Genomic DNA, 14,308 nt, shown 5'->3' with positions numbered 1-14,308 from the left:
AGCCTCAAAGCTTTTCTAGACCGGTCCTACTTCAGATGATGAATTTGTCACCCCGACGGCTCCGGTTTGCTCAAGGTTCTTTCTGTCCCCCAGAGCTGGCATGGAAATGTCAAGAGGCCTGGGTTTTCATCACTTCAGCCATTGCCATCATCTTCTGTCTCAACAAGTTAAGTGCAAAAGCAGATGGGTTGGTTTCTTTAATCATTGCAACATCAGCATTCTAGCATGGTATTCAAATATTTAACATGAATCTTCACAACATTTGACAGGATAATAAAATAGACTTAAAATAGGTTTCCTTTATCTTGAATGTTGGCAAATTGAGAAGCAAATCCAAGTACTGCGATGCTACTTACCACTTGCGGTTAAACTTATTAAGCACTGAGAATATGTAAGAGTGAACATAATGCTCTTAATGCACATAATTTTAGCTTAATAATGCTAAAATTCGTAACTCACAGTATTCATTAGAACACCATGGGCATGCATGTCTACCTTAATATTGATGTTACAACAATCACCTGATGCATTCTTATGAACATTTGCAGCCATTTTAATCCCTGACGTAACGTTCAGGCATATGCTTAGAATTTTAGATAGACTAAAGGATTCACAGTAATTAATTCTTCTCAGAATCATCACAACCTTTTTATAGGTCTGTTAATCTTTGTTCTTCAGAGGAAATAAAAAGTCAGTTAGATGGAGTAGCCAGTGTAAAACCATGGAAACACTACTAAAGAGAAATGCTCATTTAAATGTACTCATTTTCTTTTAAATGAAATACAGTGGTAGAAATGATTTATCTAGAGTCCATCCTCTTGGAATACAAATAGAAGTATCTTAAAAAAAAAAAAAACAACTACTTTTTTTTCAGGATCTTTGACTTAAGGTTTATTCACCCTGCCATTCAAATGTACCTGTTGCAATCCTATTAAAATTAAGTATTTGTATGTCTTATAGATAACCCCAGGTCAGCAGCATCACTGCTGACAGTGATGGAGCAGGTATTACATATTGGTTGACAAATTTCATCCTGCCCCAGTTTACTAATTCAGTTATGATTTTGTAAAGAAGATGATTCTGTTCTGGGATATGTAAATCCCAGAAACCAATTGTGGGGGAGGGAGAAGCCATCATTAGATTTATTTTGTTATTTCTTTCAAGCTCTGCCACCTACATTTCAAAACTTAGACTGCTTCTTGCCTGACCTCACCTATGATTTTACTTTTGCTCAAAAGAATACATCAGAATTTCAGTCAGTGCAAACTCCAAGCCATTTACTGGAGAAGGGAGCATACTAATTTATTTCTCTGAAGAGCTCTAAGAATTTTCTTGATCAGACAAGGTAAGCAGCTATCTTGAGTAAACTGTTCCAGGTATATTCTGCCAACCTCCTGCTACTTGTGCAGATTATCACACCATGTGTGTCTGCAAGCATGTGAACTGTCTCACTGCAATTAATAGCATTCCTCATTTGCTTCAAATTATGATACACATAAACTGTTTGCAGAGTTGGGACTTTGGTTTTGGTTTGCTTCTTTTTAGTTGGTGAGAGGACTATTCATCCTGACTCCCCAAATAATAATTTTGCCTACTTTATTTACAATTATGGATACTTTTCTTACTAAATTAGTTATACTCTTTGTAGGTAAACTGAAAAAGTGACTTCTGTTTTGGAATGGATCTTTGTGTACACCTTTAAGTATAGGAGAAACATGCTTTCTTGCATTTAGTGATTATGAAGGCAGGCAGAGCTTGTAGGAAATTAATTGTTTAAAATTATTTGTAGAAAGAATTAGTACTAGGTAAAAAGTAAATAGATTATTACTGTCAAATCACATCATGGAAGTTACTTATTCTCTTTTTCTTGATGTCCAAAGTGAATTATTAGTATATTGAGGTCTGTAAACTGGCGTTCTCAGACAGCTATCAGAGTGAAATCTGACTCCTCGTTCTACTCTCTCCTTTTGTTCTGTATCCCATAGATTGCTGCAGGCACTGGGTGTGTGTTACCCATGGCTACTTTTCTATGGCTGCCTTGGAAGTGATACCTTAGGCTGGCAGAGAAACAGGACACACTAGGGAGCTTGCTTCTTTCTGCAAGACTTAACCCCTTTAAAATAAACTTAAAAAAAAAAAAAAAAAATCTGATTCCTACCTGTGAAAGTTACCTATGTTTTCCTGAAGGCAAAGGTTTATGATGACATTTCTGACCTACCATGGTCCAGGGTAATTAAGTTTTATCAGCTGGAGCATCAGCTCACGTTCAGCCACACTTCCTGCATGGCAGCTAAGCATATGCTTCAAGGAATTTCAGAATGAAAAAACTCCAGCTATTTATCATGACATTAAAGCAGTATGAAAGTATTTCTTATAAATTTAGTTTTGTGTACAGTACAGTTTGGATTTTTATGAGAACCATATTCTTCCAATATTGCTGCCAGTGGAGGACAAAACCATCTGTGGGTTTGCAGGTGCCCCTGTCTTTCACTTATATGGGTTATTCTTAAGGTCAGGAACTGTGTGATGAATTCTTTTTGTTGTTCAGCAAAGCAACATTTTCCTTTTTTTTTTTTTTTTTTTTTTTTTCTTTCCTGATTGCAGTTAATGGAAAACATCTTGATTATGGATACAGTCTACTTAATTTTCTTTTGGGAAAGACTCACTTGCCTTGAAGGTCTCTTTCAGTTGCTGTGTTTTGAGGATCTATCTCTGATCTGAGGAGAAAGAGACAGATGAAGAATTACAAATTGCAAATTTGCAAACTACCAGAACCACCTGTGGCAACCCAGGACTGATGATGGGATATTCTGCATCTTTAGTTTGTCAGGGTGCAGCAGACTTCTCCATTGTCATTTATACCACAGCCCATGGCCACACAGCTGTTGTGGTCATAAATGGAGAGAGGTCATGGGCAACTCCAGCACTCCAGCAACACACAACCTTTTACTGCTAGAGCTTTGGGACAGTCTGTAGCTGCCATAGCAGTATTCTAGTTTGTACCATCTACATGCAAGGCAGTGTGTCCCATGTCCTTGAGAACTTCACCCAATTAGGGATGATAATCACACACACATGAGTTGTTAAAGACCAGGTTCAGATCACCACCATCCAGCATCCAGATTTGCAACGACTTAAAAAATTATTCTTGATCCCCCTCCCCCACCAAAATTTCAGAGATCTAAATGAGACATTTGGGCTTTGTGCAAGATTGGGAAGAGAACACAGCAGGTGTCTCTCTGGAGGACTTTTGGGTGCTCATCACATGGAGAGCTGCTGAGGTTACCCAGTAGGAAACATCACTGCAGCAGCAGGGCTGAGCTTGCTGTCTTAGTGCATCTGGTTTGGGGTTGTGCATGAAGTGCCTTGATCCACTCAGAGCAGCCATGCCCTGGGCAGGGCTGGTACCTGCTTAAGAAGGACTAAAAGGCAGTGTTATGGTGACAGGAACTGCCTTTTGTAAAGTAAGGTAGTGGCTGCCTGTCCCAAAAGAAAGGAGGCCAAGGACCTTATCCTGAAAGAGTCAAACTCACTGTTCCACTCCATAAAAGATGTCTTTACCATGAGGCTACAGACAAGACTATGGAAGAGCCACTAGTAAAATCAGACTAGAGAGGGGGCCCAATCCCATCACCCAAAAGATGAGCATTTCCCTTCTGTGCCTGAGGAAGTATTAATTAGCCCTTACCTGTTGCTTCTAATTATGTCTTCAAAGAAGCAGACTAGCAAGGGACAATCTGTGTGAGGATTCTCATATAAAATTCCCACAATATTGAGGAGTTGAGCTGCAGTGTCATGTTATAGACCAGAATCATCACTTGCTCCTACAGCATCAGAGGCCATTAGGTCTGCTGATGAATCTCCCCCATGGAGAAGAGCTTCACTGCCAGCCACCAAAGTGTTCCCAAGGTGCAGAGCTGGCCCTTCAGAGCTCTTCTGGGTGGCAGCATTGAATAGTGTGCTTAGGCAGGACAGGAGCATTTTGGGTGGACTGGCTGCTCTTGAGAAAAACTTAGAATCATAGAATTTTCAGGGTTGGAAGGGACTTTTAAGATCACCTCATTCCAACCCCCCAGCCATGGGCAGGGACACCTTTCACCAGATCAGGTTGCTCAGAGCCCTGTCCAGTCTGGCCTTAAAAACTTCCAGGGATGGGGCTTCCACCACCTCTCTGGGCAACCTGTACTAGGGTCTCACCACCCTCATGGGGAAGAACTTCTTCCTAACTTGTGAGCATGCCTTTGTTTAATACTGCCCAAGTCTGTCCTAAGTAGTAAAACAATATATAGAGAGACACAAATGTCCTGTTCTGTGCTGGTGCTCAGCACACTGCAATACAGTTAATTAAGCTTTATTAGTTTGATGTCCAGTTTTTCTGACATCGGTTTTGATCTAATCTTGCAGAATTCTAAAACTCTGCCTTTCTTCCTCAGTGTGCAAGCACATAAAAAAAGAAATACTCATAATTTCTTCGTGTCCAGCTTCTCTAATAAGGTTGGACAGATTCTCACAGTTTCTGTTGCTAATATCATTCCTGGCAAATAGAGCAGAAGGTTCAAGAGAACAAAAGAAATGATTTTAGTAATGGTGCAGACTGAGTCTGTCACTTTTCTCTCTTTTATCCTCCTACTCTTTCTAAATGTCAGAACCTCTCCCAGCACTGCCTCTTTTCAGTTTGAATTGAATTCTTGTTCTTCACCAAGGACTGTACATGATAAGTTTTTAGATACTCCTTTGAACAGGAGCTGGAGTATTTGAGAGACTCATCAGTGAAATTCTTACTTGTCACAGGTAATTTGGGAAGAATGAACCACTTCCAGCAAAGCTGTTTCTGCAAATTAGAAAACCTTATATCTGAATTTTCACTTAACATGTATGTCATATTTCCATTATCCATTTTAAATCTTAAGTTGGAGTTTGAGTCTATTACAGGGTAAAGGCAATAAAGAATTTAGTTTCTGAAAGACAAAGAGGGCTGCATTTAGTGCAGTAGGTCTGCTCAGGTCCTCAGACCTCTATCCACTGATGTTCTTTGGCCTGTGAATTATTGAAGTATGACAATTTCTATAGAAGCATGAAGATAAAATGCATTCTTTTAAAGGCAAAGGAAATAATAAATTTCTTCAAATTAAACGAATTCTTAGAAATTTAGCTAGGGTTGGATCTCAGGGAATTGACCTTTATTCTTGTGCTCCTGTTTTGAATGTGAGAAATAAACATGCTGTATTTGCAGTTTGGAGGATGGCAATTACAGATATTTGATGTACAGAACTGGACAAGAAAGCAAAAAGTAAAGAATAACAGGATTTGAGCTGAAAATTGCTTGAACAGTAACAAAATGCAGGGAATGACCTTTCTTAGATGTGAATTTATTTAGAGTACAACAAAAACAACAGAACAGTTAGAAATAAATTATAGTTCAACACTTAGAGACATAATATATTTCAAAACAAAAAATAAAGCCAGCCTAAAGATGCATTTTGCTCGTGACCAGCTCTACCATGGTTAAGTAACCATGTTGTGATTAAATAACCAAACTTAATTAAAAACGTGCAATCATTTTTCAAAATAAATAATTCCTAAGTATGTAGCTCCAGCTTGTTTCATCTCATGACATTTTATATAGAAGGGGTCAGGCAAGCATTCCAATGAAATCTAATAAAGCCTATAATCATATTCATGTTAAAATACCTTCCTGTGACTGATGTAACAGACAGCACTATTAGGCCTAAAACTGGGCTTTTTATAATATACTTTATGTACTTGAGAATAGGGTTTTCATCTGCAAATACTCAGTAAATAATTAGGCAGACCAAATACCCTGAGTGATGGACTTTAAAAAGTAGGCTGAAGGATTTTGAGATGGAAGGAGTATTGCTTTGGGTCTTAGGAATTATAGTTACATTGCTTTTTCTGGAGTCGTTAGGTCTGGAGAAAAAATGAAAGCTTAAATGTATTCCAGGAACTGGAACTTAAAAAAGGCCTCAGCCAAACAGGCACAGTTGGCAATGAAATCTCCCTTATCTCCACCAAACAGCTCATCATTTAACCAGGAAATGGAAAGGAAGGACCATTCTCTCTCTCTTCCTGTTTTCCATGCACAAAGAGGTTTGGATGGTTCCACCTCAGTGCTCAGCTGAATGCAGTGGTCAGGCTGGGACAATGTCCTGTACCAGCCTGTGGGGCTGGACACAGTGGGTCAGAGATGGTGGTGCAGATGGCTGCCCAGCAATGTGGCTGCCCTTTGTGACGCTGTGGTTGTCCCCTGTCCCAGGAGCCTCCACCACATGGCATTAACAAGACTCAACCATCCTTTTCATCCTCTTCTGCCACAGTAAATACACCTGTGGCTTCCAGCCCACCCCTTCCCACCAGTGCTCAGTCTTGCAGGTCCCTCACTTCTTTTCTGCTCTGCTGCCTGGCTGTTACTCCCAGTCCACCTGGGGTCATGGAGCAGCACAATATTTCTGTTCAAATCAATGTTCATTAAATGTTCCTTGTCCAGGGGCAGGGTGGAAGACTAGAAGTGGACTCTGTAACCATCTTCATGGTTCTTTCCTGTATCATGTAGATGGTCTTTGAAGTCCACAGTAGATGGTCCAGGTCTATAACTTGTTTAACAACCTTCCGATATCTGAAGGGGCTACAAGAAAGCTGGGGTAGGACTTTTTACATGGGTGTGCAGGGAGGGGACAAGAGGAAATAGTTTAAAACTTGAAGAGAGGAGATTTAGGTTGGACGTTAGGAAGAAATTCTTTCCTGTGAGGGTGGTGAGACACTGGAACAGGTTGTCCAGGGAAGTTATGGGTGTCCCCTCCCTGGAAGTGTTTCAAGTCCCTGCTGGATGGGGCCTTGAGCAACCTGGTCTAGTGAGAGGTGTCCCTGCCCATGGAGGGGGGGTGGAACTAGATTATCTTTAAGGTGCCCCCCAACCTTAGCCATTCTATGATTCTGTGATTCTATACTAGATGATCTTTAGGGTGCACTAGATGATCCTTAAGGTCCCTTCCAACCTAAACCATTCTGTGATCCCATGTTTGTCACAAGATGATTTTTTTGGCCAGGCTAAAGCATCTGTTGCCTCTGTGGTGCAGCACAGGCTCAGTCACTGCAAACCCCTTCCCATCCCATGCAGCACTTACCAGGGTGCTAATGCTGTCACCAACCATGTCTGTGTTCTTGAGGCACATCAAGAAACCTGGCATATAGCCCAAGGCTGGAGCTCAGATTCTGCAACAATAATGTTTATGTTGGCAGCCTTAGAACAGAAACTCATACTCACTCCAGCTGGCTGGTGTGATTCAAGTAATTAATTCAGCTTTTCCAGTGGCAAGAGTTTGTTGATACAGCTTGTTGCTCTTCCTGTTGCAAGACACATCAATAACTTGGAAAAAAAAAACTGGCTAGGCAGTCACAGCAGTGAGGAGGTTGGAAGGGATCCTCTGTTCTGCTCTGCTGAGAGCCCACCTGCAGTACTGTGTCCAGCTCTGGAGCCCTCAGGAAAGGAAAGACATGGACCTGTTGGCCACAGAAATGGTCTGGAGGCTGGAACACTCCTGTGAAAACAGGCTGAGAGTTGGGGTTGTTCAGACTGGAGAAGAGAAGGCTCTGGGGGCACCTTGTTGTAGCCTTCCTGTACTTAAAGTACTTATAAGAAAGATGGGGACAGACTTTTTAGTAGGGCCTGTAGTGATAGGATGAGGCTTGATGGTTTTAGACTCAGAGGGCAGACTCAGACAAGATATAAGAAAGAAATTTTTTTCAATGAGAGTGGTGAAACCCTGGCAGAGGTTGCTCAGGGAGGTGGTAGATGTCCCATCCCTGGAAACATTCAAGACAAGGCTGGATGTGGCTCTGAGCAATCTGATCTAATCAAAGAGGTCTCTTCTCACTGTAGGAGGGTTGGACTAGATGTGACCTTGAAAGGTCCCTACCAACCCCAATGAATAGCTTTGTGAGTCTGTACAGAAAGAGGAACTGCAGGTGTTTAACTCTCCATGTTGTAATCTGAGCCCTCAAATTTTGTATTTATGGAATTTCTGCTTTAATGACAGGAACTCTGCCCAAAAGTAAATGTGTGTAAATGGAGTGCTCTTGGTTACAAAAAACCCACTTATTTTCTGTATATATTTATAACTGAAATTCACAGCTTCCTCTATATACTATTTTTTTGCAGCAGTGTTGTTCTTTCCAGCATCAAAGCCTCACCACCTTTGCCCTCAGCTCACCTATGATGAGGAAGAAGATTGTCTGTGTTGTTTCCAGACAATTTCCAAAATGCTGTATTCCAAAATACAGCAAAAGGCTGGCTGTGAAATATCACCCACTGTTGCTTTGAGGGTAGAAGGGACACAGATCTTCGTGGAGCAGTCTGATAGAGCTTTTGTTTTTTTCTTTGACCTTTGACATTCACATTGGATGCTTATGGATTCGTGACATGGATTTAAACCCAGCTATGAAGATCAGTTGCTTTGGGCCCTACCTTGAATCCAGAATCAAAACCCTCTGGCTACTTCTCTTTACCCTCTGGCTGATTTTTAACAGATAAACACATTTTACTTGAATTTACTTCTTTGTTTTAAAATTTCTTCAGTTCCCATCACATTGTGTACTGGAAATTTATCAACAGCACCAAAAATGTCATGGTGTGCAACCAGAACAACAGCATTATGAAATGGCTGTAGCAAAGAAAAGAAGTAGAAATGTTGCTAAAATTAACTCAGGATATTTGCAATTAATCTGCTTACTCTGAACTTCACTGTTCAAGCAGGTCAGGACACAGGCTCTTCATGGCATGGTAGTGTTGAAGACAGAACTGCTCAGCTCCTCTCCCTGCCTGGCTGGACACAGCCTTCCTGTCTGCATGCCCTGCAAGTGTGGAGCCTCACACCTCCCAGGTGGGAAGCTTCAAATCAAGAGAGGGTGGAAGAATGGGCTTGTGTTGAAGTTATTGAACTGAGATGCTTCCAGGCTGAAAAAGTGAAGAATTGTTTTCTTTAAACAAATGTGATTTCACCTGACCTTCAGGACATCTGCCAACTTCAGCTTTCCCCCTGCAAATTAGGTACCATCAGGCTAAGTTGGTTGGGTACCAGGTGGTAGGAAGGAAAACATAATTATTTAAGAAAAAACAACCCAAAACCTGCTTCCTAGGCAGAGCTCATCTCTTGTTAAGTAGGTCAGAGTTGTTACAGACAGCATCAGTAGCCATACTAACAACAGGCTCTGGTTTGTTTAATAGATCCTGCTAACATTTAAGTCCTTTTTTCCTCTTTTAAAATTTCCATTTTGAAGTCAGGTGATTCATAATAAGTATTATTTATTTATTTATTTATTTTTTTCCTTTGGCAGTTAGCACACGGAGCCAGCATCTCAGCAGCAGCACTGGGAAGCAGTGGTGGTGAATCCAGGTCCTCAGGTCTCTGAAGGAAGCACCCATGGAGGGGTCTCTGGGATTAAGGAGGAAATGGAGGTTTTAATGAAGCAGACCCCATTCTTCGGAGGGGTGAAGGGAGGTAAGGGAAGCTCCTGTTGCTTATGTGATTATTGCTAATTACTGTAATTGAAGATCCTCATGACAGAAATATTTGGTGCCTGAGATAGAGCTTCTCTGCTTCCATTTTTCTTTTCAACTGTCTCGTGGTGCCCCCTCGAGGTAGGAGAGCATCCCGGTTTGTTTGCTCGTTTACAACAGGCAGAGCACAAACTGGGAGCACAGACCTGGGTGGGGAAGATGAGAAATTGCTGCTTGCTTGGAAAAACAAATTGAATTTGCTATAAACTCCATGCAAAGTCAGTGTTTTTTTGAGTTCACGTTTTAAAAAAATTGTGCCGATCCTACTGCCTCCAGCTTTTCCACTAGAAAGGACACAGAAAGCACTGGGGATGATGCTTTGCAGTGCCCTGAGGCCACAAAGGTGAATTTCACCTGAGTGTCAGACAGAGGATCACGGCAAGGTTAAAGTCTGTTTCCATACAGGAAGGGAACATTTCCCACAACACGCTCTGGTGTCCTTGAAGCTGAGCACAGAACATCAGGAAATGCTGACATGTTTGGCTACTACACTGCACTGGGAAACCTTGATATGTCCCTTGATATGGGAAACCAGGACAATGTCTGGGCTCATATCAAACAGAGGGGGTTTTGCTTGTGGGTGGAAGCCAAACACCTTGGCTGTGATCAGCACCTTACTGTGAAGGACTGCAAGCTGTGCCTTTCTTTTTAAAAATGACTATTGAATGTTTGGTCTTGAAATGTCTCTTGCCAGCTGACAGCAGATTGTCCTTCCAGAAGTGCCTCATCTTAAATCCAACAAGGAGCAAGGACTGGCAGTATGGTGAGTCCTCAAGAGTCAGTGTATTAATCACTTTTGGTTTGAACTAGAACAGTTTGGACTGAGCCCATTCCATGGGAGTTTCATGTGAATAGACCCAGGAGGCAATTGTTGGCTGTGTTTTACTAAAGTCTGAGTCATTTCAGACCTCCTGCCTCTTCCAGGTGTCATAGAATCACAGAATGGTTTAGGTTGGAAAGGACCTTAAAGGTCATCCAGTTCCAACCCCCTGCCATGGGCAGGGACACCTCCCACTAGACCAGGTTGCTCCAAGCCCCATCCACTCTGGCCTTGAACACTTCCAGGGATGGAGCAGCCCCAGCTTCTCTGGGCAGCTTGTTCCAGCCTCACCACCCTCACACTAAAGAATTTCTTCTTAATGTCTAACCTAAATCTACCCTCTTGTAATTTAAAACCCCTCAGGAACCCCAACAGCAATGGTCACTGTGAAGTCTGTTATGTCCATTGGACCAAACCCTCTGTTTTTGGGTTAACAATATTCCCTTCAGACTGGATGAGCACAGAGTGCTTCACTGGACTTGCTCTGAGAGCAAGCAGGGGCTGTGACTCCCTGCAGAGGGGCTGCACCCAGAGCCTGGGCACCCATGAGCCCCCCCAGCAGGGTGGGGTGATGAATGTGACTCAATGGGGTTGCCTTAACAAGCTGTGTGATACCTTTTCTCCTCCTGATAGCATTACAGCTGTGATTTTCTGAGGCACCTGAACCTGTAGGCACCTCAGGAGCAAGATTTTCTCAATGAAGGGCTTTTTGCTGTCATTTTCCTCAGCTGTTAACACAGACTGTGGGCTTCAGGAGCTACAACCCTGCCTCCATCCAGTCTTTTATGTGCAGCTCAATTTTGGGGTTTAGAAGGCTTTTCATGTGTTGATTTTGTGCCCAGGCTGGAGACATTTTAAACATACTTTTAAAATTTTTTTTTTATTTAATGTCTGTGCTTCTTATAGATAACTTCTGATGGGGACAGTTGGAAATAATGTAAACAAATGCTGAACAACATGCTGAATCTGAATGCAGAAATCCTCTCCACAGAGCTGTAAATTGGAAGACTCCAAGCTCCTGTTGTGTCGAAAAGAGGGACTCTTGGGCCCAACAAGGGGTAAGATGTTAATAAAACCTTTGTTCACTACTACAATAGGGAACAGCTAAGTGTGGTTTGGGGTTTCTGCCAAGTTAACCCTGACTTACTCCCGTTGTCACAAGTACTGCTAAGAACCCCTTTAACATGTTATTAAAGGTAAACAAAAAACAGTTAATACTTTTCATTTTTAATGCTGTATTCAAAGCAAAAGCTTTAATTTTAAAAACATACTTTATTCCCTTTCCTGGTTGCTGGACTAAGAGCTTCAAAGAAAATACATGTTTCACGTGATGTTAATTTTCTTTTTCTGGGGAAAAAACAAAGTTAGCTCAAATGGTCTGAAACTGGCACTGTCCTTAGCATTACTGTCTTATTTTCTTCAGTATGAAAGTGCAGGTGTTCTGAGTCCTCCCCAGACAAATGCTAACCTGGCTTATGAATTTCTTCGTGTGGTCTGTTGGTCTCTGCCCATCCATGCTCTCTCACCCTGTTCTTATGAGGTCCTTGGGGCAGGAACCATGTGCAGCACATTGAGATCTGTGACCAGACAGAATTCCTGTGATTAATTATAGCAAAAAGCCATGGAGAAATAAGACAACATTCAATCAGCATTTCAACTTTTTAGGCAAATGAGAGGCAACTTCTGTTTACAATCCTGCCTTTCATTTGTAACTATGATGTTAGGGGATCAGAGGCTTCTCAAAGGGTCTTGGAAACCCTTTGGATGAGTATGAGGTTGTAGGAGATATTGTACTGGGTGCATATCCACAAGATGCTGACAGTTGTGTGATGATGGTCATCATGCCACTTCCCACTTCCCTTGGCAACTAGGGAAGAAAGGAAGGAGAGAGGTTGCAGGTGTACCTGGGCACTCTGCTCAGGTCAGGATGCCTTGAGCATTGGGCCACAGAGGTCTGGTGGTGTCATGTTTAAAAGCAGGCTGGGAGAGCACACTTGGGTGACAGTCACACTCCTTCCAACCCTCATACTCTTTTCTGCTCTCCTCTGTGTCACTCTTTCTTATAGGGAAAGGTGGCATCTTTATTATGGTAGAATTAACTAATCAAATTATACTGTTGGTGATTTCAATTATAAATGCTTCCTTCCTTTCTTTCCATTTGTTTTCTTGGCAGGACCTAGAGGATCTCTCCCAAGAGTTCCTTTCACATAGATATGCACAGAATGAATAGTTTATCTCCAGCTCCTGGTGACTTGCATGAATAATTTGATGTAAAAAGCTAAGTTGGACTTCTGCTGTCTTAGATAACTTGGGAGTACCAGCTTTTAATATTCCAGCCACAGACCAACACATTCTTTCTAGACTAAAGCATCCTCTATGGCTTCCACACACTTAGAATTTTCTTGGAAATTTCCACTGCCTTATTTTTCCCTCTTTAGTTACTTGCCTGCTTTATGCTCAAAAAAAAAAAAAAAAAAAAAAAAAGTTTCTGGGGCTTCCTGCTGGCAGAACATCTCTTCTAGAGGAAAAACTATTTACTTAAAGAAGATTTGATGGGACTTAAAATCCTGTTTTTTACTGTTTCTTGTTCGGTGCCCCAAGTACACAGCAGAAGATGCCGTGGTCACTCCTGAAGGTGAGCAGCTTGTTTTAAAGGGGTTATTCATCTGCCCAGCCTCACTGCAGACAAACAGAATTGCTTCTCTGAGTAATGCCACACATGTGCCTAAATGATGGCAGGAGACTGAAAGGAGTAGAAATAATAGGACTACTTCATCTCTGACAGAGCAGCGCCAACAAAATAATGAAGCCATGTGAATAAAGAACCAACATAATAATCAAGCTCTAACCAGTTTTGGAAAATTAGCACTTCTTCCATAACAGTAATGGGAAAATGGTACAAAATATTAACTGTCAGGTTAAGCACACCTTAATCAACATGTGCCAAGTCCCACTGATGTGTCCTCAAACCTGTTACTTACGTTCTTGTTAAGGCCAATTAAATAAACAAAATTTTACAGCCTAATAGCGTAAGCCACGCAAATAACATAAAGGAGCCGTAATGGTTGGGTGGGTGGGTGTTTAGCCCTTCTTGATTTAAAACAGTGAAGTGAAAAATGTTGGAGCCCTTGAAGGTGATTTTGAAGACGAGGAAGTGACTGTGCTACACAAACAGCAATCAGAGACAATTAAGAGAACTGGGACAAGTGCCTCATTCTCTCCGCAGAGCGCATGGGAAATTGCGCTTTATATTTCAGTCTCGTTGCATTTCAAATAAGGCACCCAGCTATGTCATTTTTCAAGTCCAACTCAAATCAAAAGATATTGCTTAAAATCTTCCTATTACTCCAGAAGTGAAAGGAATGATTGTCTATGCTGATGAGCCTGGAAGATTGTCGTGGAAAGAATTTGACAGTTTTGTCTCCCGGTCCCATTATAACGTTATTACTGCCCCTGAAGAGGACTGACAGGGCCTGAATGCCAGTGTAAGTATGGGGGTAGTTTAGGATGGCTTTTTGCTCCTGCAGATTTCATGTTGTTTCTCTGCACAGTAGAGAAGCTGTGCACTACGATGTGCATGTCTTTTCTTTTAGAGCTTGTTCTGATGAAGGATCTTATTGAGACTAGTAACAAAGCAACAGAAAATACAAGCAAATAAGAATAAAAAACAGCCATAAAAAACTGAGTAAAAAGAGTGAAACTAGGAAAATCTGGGAATACTTGTCTATGTCTAATTATAACTCTATGCAGAATGCCCAGCTCATGGGTGATACTTTTTCAAGAACTTTCTGGTGCATACAGAAAGGTTTCATTCAGTGTGTGATTCAGAAACTCCCTGATGTGCTGAAGTGGCCTCACTTTTGTAGCCTTCTTTGCAGAGACAGGTGTGCACTGGGCTTTCAGAGCTCTTGTAA

The 14,308-nt window shown here is 41.6% G+C and overlaps 1 long non-coding RNA gene across 1 annotated transcript; it reads left to right on the top strand.

The window, feature by feature from the left end:
• The first annotated feature begins 1,003 nt into the window (after positions 1-1,003).
• LOC139796828 (uncharacterized) lies at positions 1,004-12,846 on the top strand. The gene is made up of 5 exons (XR_011726159.1): positions 1,004-1,345; positions 9,352-9,515; positions 10,269-10,337; positions 11,321-11,452; positions 12,568-12,846. It is a non-coding gene; the product is annotated as an uncharacterized lncRNA (long non-coding RNA).
• Positions 12,847-14,308: the final 1,462 nt, after the last annotated feature.

This window comes from Heliangelus exortis, chromosome 5 (genome assembly GCF_036169615.1).
Source record: "Heliangelus exortis chromosome 5, bHelExo1.hap1, whole genome shotgun sequence".
Lineage (NCBI taxonomy): Eukaryota > Metazoa > Chordata > Aves > Apodiformes > Trochilidae > Heliangelus > Heliangelus exortis.
Note: the sequence above shows the minus strand (reverse complement) of the source record. Positions and strands in the feature narration are given on the sequence as shown.